This window comes from Chanodichthys erythropterus, chromosome 14 (genome assembly GCF_024489055.1).
Source record: "Chanodichthys erythropterus isolate Z2021 chromosome 14, ASM2448905v1, whole genome shotgun sequence".
NCBI lineage: Eukaryota > Metazoa > Chordata > Actinopteri > Cypriniformes > Xenocyprididae > Chanodichthys > Chanodichthys erythropterus.
The window spans coordinates 45,481,526-45,494,784 of record NC_090234.1 but is presented as its reverse complement, the minus strand read 5'-3'; the positions used below and the strand labels follow the sequence as shown (position 1 = coordinate 45,494,784).

At 38.1% G+C, this 13,259-nt stretch overlaps 1 protein-coding gene across 2 annotated transcripts in view; it reads right to left on the bottom strand.

Moving 5' to 3' along the window:
- The window catches only part of mylka (myosin, light chain kinase a), a 119,217-nt gene that overhangs the window by 68,751 nt on the left and 37,207 nt on the right, over positions 1-13,259 (bottom strand). The gene's annotated exons all lie outside the window — the stretch shown is intronic.

Here is a 13,259-nt window from a genome sequence, read left to right as displayed (position 1 = left end):
CCATAAAGAAACATGGTGAAGGAAAAAATATGAGATGGTGGAAAAAATTATTTGTAAATGCTTTTGTGTTCTCTCGCAAATGTTTTGCGTTTCATCTAGAAACTTTGCGTTGTGCCAAGACACTTTCCGTTCACAATCACAAAGTCTCTTTGGGATACGCAAAGGTTTTGCGAGTGAACACTAAGTTTCTCAGAGGAACACAAAAGCATTGACTTATTGTTTTCCTTCCATCTAATTTTATTTTCCACCACCATGTCCCTTTAGGGGCTCCGTAGATATTTAATTACTACAAGACTAATTTCTCGCTAGAAATGAAATCAGAAGCATCCATTTACACACAAACTTTCAGATTCCAATTTTAGTTTTTCATCCCAACTATCATGGAAATGAATGCACAAGATAATGGGATATCATAGGTAGCAGAGGATACATCTATGCTGCCTTCAAAAATCAAACAGATTTAAGATATCTCAGTAGGCAGGATGTAACACGATCACTAGATTTGAAAGGGGTTTCTTGCCCTCCTACATCCATATGCTGCCTGAAGAGTGAGCAATTTTTCAGCTTTTGGATGCAGCCCATGAGACTTCAGATAGCTGGTTCAGGTTTTAGCTTGAACTTTGCAGGCCATTGGCCCTCCAGTAGCAGGATTGGGCACATCTTTAAAGATCATGGTTCTACTATGGTAATACCAGTTTTGGCCATGGCACAGTAGTACTAAAAATATTTTCCTTTAAAGGTGCCATCGAACGTTTTTTTTACAAGATGTAATATAAGTCTAAGGTGTCACCTGAATGTGTCTGTAAAGTTTCAGCTCAAAATAAACCATAGTTTTTTTTAATACATTTTTTTAACTGCCTATTTTGGGGCATCATTAGAAATGCACCGATTCAGGCTGCAGCCCCTTTAATTCTCATGCTCCCCCACCCCCGGAGCTCGCGCGTGCCTTAAACAGCATAAACAAAGTTCACACAGCTAATATAACCCTCAAAATTGATCTTTACAAAGTGTTCGTCATGCATGCTGCATGCATACATCGGATCATGTGAGTATAGTATTTATTTGGATGTTTACATTTGATTCTGAATGAGTTTGAGGCTGTGCTCAGTGGCTAACGGGCTAACATTACACACTGTTGGAGAGATTTATAAGGAATGAAGTTGTGTTTATGAATTATACAGACTGCAAGTGTTTAAAAATGATGACGGCTCTTGTCTCCATGAATACAGTAATAAACGATCGTAACTTTAACCACATTTAACAGTACATTAGCAACATGCTAACGAAACATTTAGAAAGACAATTTACAAATATCACTAAAAATATGTTATCATGGATCATATCAGTTATTATTGCTCCATCTGCCATTTTTTACTATTGTTCTTGCTTGCTTATCTAGTCTGATGATTCAGCTGTGCACAGATCCAGACATTAGTTCTGGCTGCCCTCGCGTAATGCCTTGAACATGGGCTGGCATATGCAAATATTGGGGGCGTACATATTAATGATCCCGACTGTTATGTAACAGTCGGTGTTATGTTGAGATTCGCCTGCTCTTCGGAGGTCTTTTAAACAAATCAGATTTATATAAGAAGGAGGAAACAATGGTGTTTGAGACTCACTGTATGTCATTTCCATGTACTGAACTCTTGTTATTCAACTATGCCAAGGTAAATTCAATTTTCCATTCAATGGCACCTTTAATTACTTTGTAATCAATCATATGGTTCCATTGTATATATCAAAGTTCCATGGTACCCATTTTCAGAAGAAATGCCCATGTGAAACTCGCCAACACAATGTTAGGGTAGTTGCCAGGTAGTTACACAGTTACTAAGGTGTTCTAAGTGTTTTTAATTCTAAAAAAGCAGCAAACTAGCCTTCCGGATAAGCCTACAAATTGACGTCATGACAACTTATCAAAATAAGAGCTAAATGTCTTGCCTCAGCAAACACCAGTAAATATGTATTATTTTCATTCGTCCTGAGAAATCTTTTGTAGCTTTGAAATGTCTATCAGTTATAGATGAAAGGAGCACCTGATCCATCTATAATAGAACAAAAACAAATGCCTGAGTCATTATGATGGGAGCGGTACTACTTTAGTTCTTGTGAAGAGATCAGACTCTTTCCTGTTCACTTCATTGATCTCTTTCTACTTATTTTCTCTTGGTTCTATCAACCATTCCAAATCTGTGTGCTGACCATGTCTAATAAGGACAACGTATGGATAATCTCCCCCCATTCGGCCTGTCTTTTACCACTGTTGGCATGTCTCGTTTCTGCAGATCTCAGTGAGATTGTTTAGCATTGTACATTGGAAGAGGTCCAGAGTAAAATCATGAAACACAATCTTCCTCTCTGTCTGCAAACCAGCAGTGCCACACATTCGCTTCATATGAAACAAAAACCAGAGGAAACTGCTAACTACTACAAGCTGCAACAGATTTCAGATCGAATATACAAATTTATACAGCTCGATGGCTAGTAGACAATAGATTGATTCCAGATGCCCTTACAAAATTCCAAGGCTAAAAGGAAGGCAAAAACTTTACCATACAGCAAGGGTTTCTAGGAGCATGTCAAGACTGGCCTCTCTTCCTTTCAGTCAAATGGATCTCACGGTGACAGGTCCACTTCACTGCAGATTTGCCCAAAAATAGCAATATTAGCTGAGAATTCTCTATTAAATCAGAGCAGTGCTGGTATTTCCTCTATGTCGGCTGCTGTTTTTCTTGTGTACACTCTCTCAGTTTGAAGTCTTTACTCTGAGACTTGTGGTCAAGAGCTCTACCTCAAAAATCCAGCAGGACTCACATCCGATGCTGAAGGGAGGAAAAACACAGGGTTGTTTGCACAAAACATCTGCTTTTTTTCATGTTTTCTCTCACACAATTCATACTGACAGCACAAGTAGGGCACAAGTCTTAAGCGAGGCCAGACAAAGAGAGGAAACTATTGTATTCTCAGTGTATTGCTCTGTAAAGAGAATCAGTCAAAAAAGGATAAATTGATACATTTTTGTACATGGTAAACTCGCCACCAACTGTTCTGGGGTGCGTTTCCCATACAACAACATAATTCGCTGCTTCACTACCGTATAACGATGCATTGTTGAGCAAATCAACTAGTCACGACTGTTTCCCGAACCCATATTGTCGCAAACCTGTCGTTCACGTTCACGTTGGTGAATGATGTCATGCAGGTGGTGGAGAAATAACTTCTTTAAATGAATCTGTTGTTAGATTGTTTTGCTATGAATTACGGACATGGCATCTGAGGACTAATTCTCAATTTTCTCAGTTATTTTGCTTTATTTCCAGATTCAATCATAGACTCATTCTTACGTACTAGAGCACGTACGCATATGCGCACTCTTCAAAATCGTTGCTTAATTTCTCTTCACGAACTAAAATATGTAAATGGACATATATTCTACATAAAAGATATGCATTGTATTTAATGTCAGCTTGCTTATTTTGTCCACGTCATAAAAACAAGAAACTATGCTTCTAACCACACTGCGATGCAGTTTGCGAACTATATTAGTAACGACGGAACTTGCGATGTTAGTTGGCTAACGATGACTAGAAATTTAATCAACCTGGTCTCATGGGAGAGACGTACCAGTGGGCACGTTTTGGCGAGACACAAAATTACGTACCGGCGAGTACGTCTCGCCGCAGTTTCCGACAGAAACGAACGCTAGAGGCCGGCAAAACGTCAATGAGCGCTTTTGCTCATTTTCACGCACGGTTTCGACGACGGCAGGGGTCGGATTATGGATTCGTAAAGACTCGTTTTGGCATCTCCTCGCGCAATATCATGTCACGGCTTCAAAACACATCCGACCGGAGTGCCCGATTTGTAAACGAACGTACTTTGGACTCTCCGGCTCTACGCGTTTCGTTTTTTTTGACCGTGACCAAGCTTGCTCGGTAGCTCGGCCGATATGGAGTTGGACTTATGGCGAGGAGTCGACTCCCCCTGCCTGGGTACGAATCCCGTGAAAGGCGACTGATGGCAACAAAAAAAAAAAAAAAGAGAGCTCAAAGAGAGTCTTAAACGAGCTGAAAAACGGACGCTTTTTACGTCGCGCTTGCTTTTTGTTAACACTATCGGGTAGGTTTAGGCGTAGCGTCGGTGGGAAGTTATTTAAAACACAACAGAGCGCAAATGTCAAATCGAGAACCGCGGCGATTCGTCTAAAAAGCAACGTCATAAAAACGTACCGCATTCACCCCATTATCTGCTCCGGCAAAAAAAACCCCCAAAAAACACGCTTTTGGCGCCGCTTAGTGGACATTTCAGGGTGAAACTGCAGCTATATGTACTCACTGGTACGTATTTTGCGACTCGCTTTGTTTTCGTCATGAGACCAGGTTGAATTTAATAGCTAGTCACCTTTTCCCAAGCTGTGGTATAAACGAAAAGCTATTGGCTATTTTAAAAAAGGGCTAAAGCTGTTCGATATGTCCCGCCCTGTCTTCCTGTTTCAGTTGAAATTACGTCAACACATTGAATAATGCTACGCGTTCCAAGACACTGCAGTGGGCCTTTAACTATATAGAACTGTTATTAATTGTGTCACACAGGTGGAGTACTACCCTCTGCTAATTGATCAGTTTGAGATCAAATTAATGTAAGATTATTGCTGAAAATATTAAACATGACATGAGACTACTTTGCCATTTTTGTTGCTTGTTGTTTTGCTTTATTTACATATGTTTGATTCCATCACTGGTTCCCTCTTTACGTCGTACTGCTTTTCTTTTAAATTTGAAATGCGTAGATTGCACTGCATGTTAGCTTGCTTGCTTTTTGCCCAAGAGCACAATCTATTGAAATCCACGTCATACTAACAAGAAACTATGCTTCTAACTATAGGTTGAGAGCTGTAGGTCCAACCACACAACTTTGCTGTTTGCGAATGTTCATTAGAACTTTGGTTTTGGTAAACAAAATCTGTGAACTATGTTAGTAGCAATGGAACTTGTGACCATAGTTGGTTGATTCTTTTGGGAAACTCCACCCTCCTGGGTGGTTGCTAGGTATTGCTATGTGGTTACTAGCATGCTGTTAAGAAATTTCCAGGGTAAAGGCGAGGTGTGTGTTTCCCATACAATGATCAAATGTTTATCCACTCTAATACAATGCATTATTGGAGGAATTACTTTTACTACAATTACACAACTGTCGTTTGAACCACGTTTGTTTAACTGTAGAACTGTTTTTAATTTCATCAGAGGCAGTAGACTAATATCGTCTGCCAATTAATCAATTTGAGATTGAATTAATGTCAGAGTGCTATAGCTAATTTACAGTACATGGACAACAGAAACACTGTTTGGGAAACACCAAATCATTGAACATTGATGGTAGAGAACTTGCGATCATCGTTGGATAAAGCTGCTTTAGGGGAAACACACCCTTGGGTTGTTGGCAGAGCATTGCTAAGTTCCTGATTAACCCAATCTCATGGGAAAACATAACTATTTTACAAGGTGGTGATTTCATATGAATTTGTATAAAGATTTGTATAATGTGAATCATAACCATCACTGTGGCATTAGCAGATCATACTGAAGGGGTGGATTCTGGAATCCACTGCCTTGAAGCTGGCTTCTGCTTATGAAACTGCAAACTATTCTTCATTAAATTTTTCTATTTGTTAATTTTTTTTCTTAACTTTGACTCCAGGTCTTTACTCGCCATATCTGGTTTCGAAGGTCCTAAACTTAATCCCCAACAATACAAAAACACACAAATAGTTATGAATTGCCATGGGAATGTGTTGGGTTGATAGAGTGTTCTGGCTGGGTGATTGTTTACTGGTGTAAAGGCCGTTCACGCCAATAACGATAACTGTAAAGATAACAATAAAGATATAGTTCTAAATATCGTTGGGATCACTTTCAGAACTATTTTTTTTCCAGATGTTGAATGATAAAACACTGACAGCCAATCAGAATCTGTTCTAATTTAAGCACCTGCACATTTATAATGGCAGACTTCAATGCAGAGAAGTTAATTGCCAAGGTCCAGAAAAAGCCACCACTTTTTTGACAAGTCAAACACCCTTTTCAAGGTTACTGTAAAGAAAATGGATATATGGAAAACAATCGTCCATACCCGATTAGCATTAACGATGAGATCATTATGCCAGGCTAGCAAACAGTGTAAAAAAAAATAAAAAAAAGCGCTAGTTTCGACAACAGTTTTGTCTTGCTTCCTTTGAAGTTGCAGTGAAAAAGATTATGCATTGTTTTTATTCCACAATTCACTTAGTCGGCTAAATTCACTGTTAGATTAGATTACACGATTACACTAGCTATTCACTCGAAACACCGCATGCTGAGGACATCTGCTGGTTAAAGCCGTGTAAATGCAAAAAAAAAAAAAAAAACAGCAAAAATATGTTGTACACACCACAGCACGTGAGCTTAGAATAAACAGACCATTTTAGTTCGTTGGTGTGCAACTATATAGCAAGTATAGTTATCGTTATAATTATCTTTATAGTTCATGGTGTGAACGGGCCTTAAGTCTCCATGATATTCCAGTCTCTAGATGACTCTGGGACTCTTTAGACAGATAACACCAAACCTCTCCTCAGTGAACTGATTTGAATTATCATTTTATGATAACAGTGCAGGAATAGTTACATGTTGAAGTTTATTATTTAGGTTAAGGGTTTGTTCAAATCATTAAACCTACAAGTATAACAATTGTGCTGTAATTATAGCTATATAGTAATAGTGATGTTTGCCTTTGCAAACACTACTAAATACACCCTTGGTACATATCAGTAGATGTACAGTGGCTAGTGAAATGACAGGAGTACTCTTCATTTTACCTTAAGTGAACAGTAATGTGTACTGTATGTGTACATGCAAGAACAGCAGCAGCAACAACAACAACAAAACCACACACCCAGCTTGTTCTAATACATCAATATTTCTTTTAATGCCACAAGATCACTAGCAATCAAAATCCACTCATCTTTTAATGAGCCCTTTAAACTGCTGCCCAGAACTCATTCCCAGGGAATATAGACTCCTCAGACATGATCCGTGGCGTCTCACAAGATTTCTCATGTAGACGCCAAACTGAGACACAATGTAGAGCACATTCAGTACGGAAGTTTTTCAGGGTTTTTTAATGGTACTGCTTGCGTGCTTTTTTATGTGATACAATTTGTTTTTCAATGATGGGAATTTCTTGTTTGTAATCTAAGCATGATGACAGCCCATCAACTGAAACAATTATTAATGAATTCTACAGTCTGTTGATTTCATAAATAAAAGTGTAGACTGATGTTACATACAAAGTCCATGCTGATCTGGAATCAGTATTGGGGCTATTCCACCTGGCTCTCATTATGGGGCCTCAGACAAATATTCACTAATGACCTGCTGTTACTGATATACAGCCAAAACTTTACATAGCACATACTTACATAGCTACTAACCACATTCTATAAAATAGTTACTATATGCTCAATTTAGCATATTCAGAGCTATCCATTCAGTAATGTACACATGCCACACACACTGATAAACAGTACACTCACGGACTTTATGAATGAGGTGTAATCTGACTTTTATGAGTATATGAGTATAAACTCGACTTGTATTTGCTGAAACAGTTGCTGGCTTGTACCAGTCTTTGAAAGTTTTAAGTAATTCAGGTTCATTGGAAAAACATGCCTGTGGAGACATTTCTGCAAAATAATATTGTGTTGCTTGTTTGAAATGTTGCACATTTCGTGACATTTTCAAAGTGAAGTGGCACTAAAAGCACATTCAGTTTTATCCGAAACAGATGAACGTGAATCAAAGATTTATTGTGTTGGTGGTTGTACATAGTTTGAAATAAAATGTCCGGTGAGTGGAGCTAAAAGTTTAATGCTCTATCACGTTTGAAAATAGCATATCACCTACACTAAACCCTACCCCAATGATATCCGACAGATTTAAAAAAAAACAAACGTCGAGATAAAAACACATTTGAGCAATTTTAAAGGGTTAGTTCACCCACAAATTTAAATGCTGTCCATTATTACTTACCCTCGTGCCGTTCCACACCCGTAAGACCTTTGTTAATCTTCGGAACACAAATTAAGATATTTTAGTTGAAATCCGATTGGATCCGTGAGGCCTGCATAGGGGGCAATGACATTTCCTCTCTCAAGATCCATTAATGTACTAAAAACATATTTAAATCAGTTCATGTGAGTACAGTGGTGCAATATTAATATTATAAAGCAACAAGAATATTTTTGGTGCGGCAAAAAAAAAAAAAAAAAAGTGACTTATATAGTGATGGCCGATTTCAAAACACTGCTTCAGGAAGCATCGGAGTGTTATGAATCAGCGTATCGAATCAGCGGTTCGGAGCACCAAAGTCACGTGATTTCAGCTGTTTGGCACGCGATCCAAATCATGATTCGATATGCTGATTCATTATGCTCCGACTCTTCCTGAAGCAGTGTTTTGAAATCGGCCATCACTAAATAAGAAGTTATTTTGTTTTTTTTTTATTCTCGTTGCTTTATAATATTAATATTGAACCACTGTACTCACATGTTCTGATTTAGATGTGTTTTTAGTACCTTTATGGATCTTGAGAGAGGAAATGTCATTGTTGGTTATGGAGGCCTCACTGAGTTATCGAATTTCAACAAAAATATCTTAATTTGTGTTCCGAAGATTAACGAAGGTCTTATGGGTGTGGAACGGCATGAGGGTGAGTAATAAATTAAAGAATTTTCACTTTTTGGTGAACTAACCCTTTAATATGTGAGAAAAGAAAGAAATGAAATGCTGAATCCGAGCTTTTTTTGTGACACTCATCTTGTTTTCTGTTAGCAGCGTATGACAATAAATACAGTGTAAAAGCAGCTTTGAATTGGCAAATACTGTAGATGCAAGAAAAAAAAAAGACCAACACATCACAATGTATGCAAAAATCACAATGTGTTATCGCAGTTGTTTACATTTAACAATGTAATACAGCATTTATATTATGATGTGTTTGTGTTTTTGTCATTTACACCTGGTGAATTATAATGATATATTATTATATGTTATATAATTATATGTTAATCAAGTCCAACAATGTAAACAGCTCAGAATACAATCTGTTGTCATTATGTAACTATGCACAATAGTTCCAATTTAAAGTCAGGAGGAGATTACCTAATTTTAATCTAGAAAAAAGTAGAGTTTCAATGTTTCAATGGAGTCCGTACATACAGTATGTACAGGTTTCTTATTGAGGAGCAGGAAGCTACTTAGTGAGTCTATTTTTGTCTTCTACAATATTGATATTATATATGTTTCAATGTAAATCATTATAATACAAGCCATTTAATATTATTATAATAGTGTTAACTGATAGTAAAAACAAAGACATTTCTGGTTTGGTGGGGTTAAGTGGTACTTGAGCATGACTGATGAGGCTTTAGGGCACACACGACAAAAAACGAAACGCTGCATTAAACTGTTTAAGCTGAATTAATTGTGAGGAAAGAGAAGCAGAAGTGAGATGAATTTTAATACAGTGCTCCCTTTCAAGCACTGTAAATAACTCATAGCTCAAATGGACGGCACACCGGCCCTCAGGTCATGAAGGTTTATATAGTAAACTGATACACACTGCTCACATTCCACTGGGTAGTGGGCCGAAACATCAGGCTGTTGTTTGACAGTGAACTCAACCTCATGTTTCTCCCCCATCTCTCTCTCTCTCTTTCCTGTTATCACTTTTTCCTGGCTTCACCTTCGCTGTTAAAACCTGGCGAGGTCACGCACCTGAAATACTGCGGCACAATCAGTCTAGAGGCTCCCAGAGCACTCAAACACTCTGATATCATTAACACATGCTCAGCTCTTCTCTGTTAAACACAACTCATTCTTATACACAGTGTCCTTATATTGCAAAAATCCCTGTTTCATTAAAAAAGACTGTTTAATATTCATGTAAAACATGTTTTTATACATGGACTCAATGATTTTTATATGAGTGCATTATCAGGTATACTGTACGTTTAATTTCTGTAATTTATTTCTTCTGATAAACACAAAAGATGATATTTTGAAGAATGTCGGTAACCAAACAATTGAATGGGCCCCAATGACATCCAAAGTATTTTTTTCCCCATTCTATATAAGTCAATGGGACCCATCAACCGTTTGGTTCCCATTCAGTTTGTCACTACGAGTTACGTCAGTAATCCCAATTCGTCTCCATTCCCTCCTTCAGGGAAAGGGGGTTACACTAGTACCCATATTCTTAAAAATCTTCATTTGTGTTCAGCAGAAGGAAGAAATTCATATAGGTTTGAAATAATGAGGGTGAGTAAATGAAGAACTCTCCCTTTAACTGCATTCAAATGTCTTTATTAAACTAGCATTTTATTTTTTAAATGGGTGAATTGGAGCAGACAGTAAAGAAAAGGGGGCAACACAAGTGGCAACATACATGGTAACTCCTTCAATACTGTTTAAAGGTGCCCTAGAATCAAAATTTGAATTTACCTCGGCATAGTTAAATAACAAGAGTTCAGTACATGGAAAAGAAATACATTGAGTTTCAAACCCCATTGCTTCCTCCTTCTTATGTAAATCTCATTTGTTTAAAAGACTTCCGGAAAACACGCGGATCTCAACATAACACTGACTGTTACGTAACAGTTGGGATCATTAACATGTATGACCCCAATATTTGCATATGCCAGCCCATGATCAAGCCAATAGACAAGGAAAGGCAGTATTAACGTCTGGATCTGTGCACAGACTAGGTAAGCAAGCAAGAACAACAGTGAAAAATGGCAGATGAAGCAATAATAACTTACATGATCCAGGATAGCACGATATTTTTAGTGATATTTGTAAATTGTCTTTCTAAATGTTTCGTTAGCATGTTGCTAATGTACTGTTAAATGAGGTTAAAGTTACCATCGTTTCTTACTGTATTCATGGAGACAAGAGCCATTTTTAAACACTTGCAGTCTGTATAATACATACAGCATGCATGACAAACATCTTGTAAAGATCCATTTGAGGGTTATATTAGCTGTGTGAACTTTGTAAATGCACTGTAATATAGTCGAGAGCTCGTGTGGCAGGGAGCAGGCGAATTAAAGGGGCGGTGCGCTGCCAAAATCAGTGTATAGTTAATGATGCAAAAACCTGCATGAATGAGTAAAATAATGCACAATACCCACTATCCCATGTGAAAACTCTTTCCCCCCAAATCTATATTATAGTACATTTTTAAATATTATATTCATTTGCGTAAGCCACTTAACATGGGTTAGTTAATTCAGTAGTATTTGAGGGCTGAAAGTGAAAAGTGATGTAGTACGACGAAATTAGAGGCGAGCGTCTCCACAAATCCAAATGCAAGTAGTCACAGAAGATGCATTTGAATGCGATACCAGGTGTAAACGGTAATACATCTTGGCTGACCACTCGTGATCAGTTCACCGAAAACGCATATTAGTAGAAACGGGCTGCATCCGAAATCATATTCTTCCCTACTATATAGTAGGCAAAAAACAGTATGTGACAAAAGAAGTATGTCTGAATTCACAGTACTCATAAAAGAGTAGGCAAAAAGCAACCACATGACCAACCACCTTGTATAAAATATGTATATGTACAGCCAGCCTCTTTTGCAATGACCTTTTGTGTCTTGCCCTCCTTGTACAAGGTGTCAGTGGTCGTCTTTTGGAAAACTGTCAAGTCAGCAGTCTTCCCCATGATTGTGTAGCCTACAGAACTAGACTGAGAGACCATTTAAAGGTTTTGAGTTAATTAGCTGATTAGAGTGTGGCACCTGGGGCACGTTCAAGCTCAAACCGGTGCGCAACGTTTTGCTACGGTTTCCGTGTAGAACGACATGTTTCCTGGAAACGGTGTGCAACGGTGTGCAACAGGTTTGAGATACATTTTCTCTTGTTTAGTGGGTGTGGAAAAATGTTAGCCCAATCAGCATCAACATGCATATAAACCACGCGGTATTAAAGAAACAGCTCTTAAATGTAATTAACATCAAAATTCACAAGAGCAAGTATATTGTTTGCACATGTTTATTTACATTAAAGGTACAATTTGTAAAATCTTTGCAGTAAAATATCCAAAAACCACTAGGCTAGTGTTATATATTTTGTCCAGCTGATTACAAACAATATCTCTAATGTTTTCAACTACTTGTAAATCATGAGAAAATTCCCATTCTAAACAGTGACACGGGGCAGTGCAGTCGCCTGTCAATGACGCAGTTACCTTTGTTACCGCCTTTACTGACGTAGAAACCACATGACAACAGTGCCGTTGACAAATGCGGAAGTAGAGTCTAGCGTCTAGCGTCCAGCAAACCACTAGCTTGCTTCAAGCAGTTCCTTATTTACTTCTTGCACGTTTTATGGTGGATTGGGTTAATTATTTAAGGAACATAATTACTATTTACCATCTGCCGCTGGTTCTGTCGACAAGGACAGCTCCCGTAAACTCATGACCGGAAAAGCGGAAGCGGCGCCGGCGACTGTGTCATAATAAAAGTCCCGCTGCTCGTGAGGCGTGTGTTGATCGATCGCTCCAGCTCCTCGTTCAGCTCCCGCAACACTCAGTCCTGCTCTGCTTCATACTACAGTAACGTTAATAATCGCATCCACGAACATGAGTTCTTCCAGACTCCAATCCCTATTCTTTTGCACCGTCCGTTGAGATGGAGACCACATGTCCCAAGTTTCCACTCTAAAACTTTACGTCATCAAACTAGGCCTTTGTTTTGAATAGGCTTCTAGCGACCTCTAGCGGAAAAAAATATCACAAATTGTACCTTTAATGACAAAATAACTTATAATAAGAGCACAAGTATAGATCTGGAACTTCTTTAAGTCTAAATATCATTTAGTAATTGCATTGTCTTCTGGTCCATATCCTTTCCTTAGGAAGGTGTGATAGACACTGATTAATGTGATAAACATAAACAATTCTATACTTATATATTTTGTTATTGTATTGTGGAGTGATACTTTCATAAACATAAAGACAAATGTTGGATCACAATAATTAGAAACGGTTTTCACAAATCCCTTCACTCTTTTGAGATGTTTTATTCTGGACGGCAAGGGGCAGTGACTGTAACATCGAGCGTATTCTGCAGTATTAAACTCGTATTTACCGACTTCATCAGGCTCCGAAAATTCGACAAAAAGAACACAAAGAATTTCCTTCTCAGCTGCCATA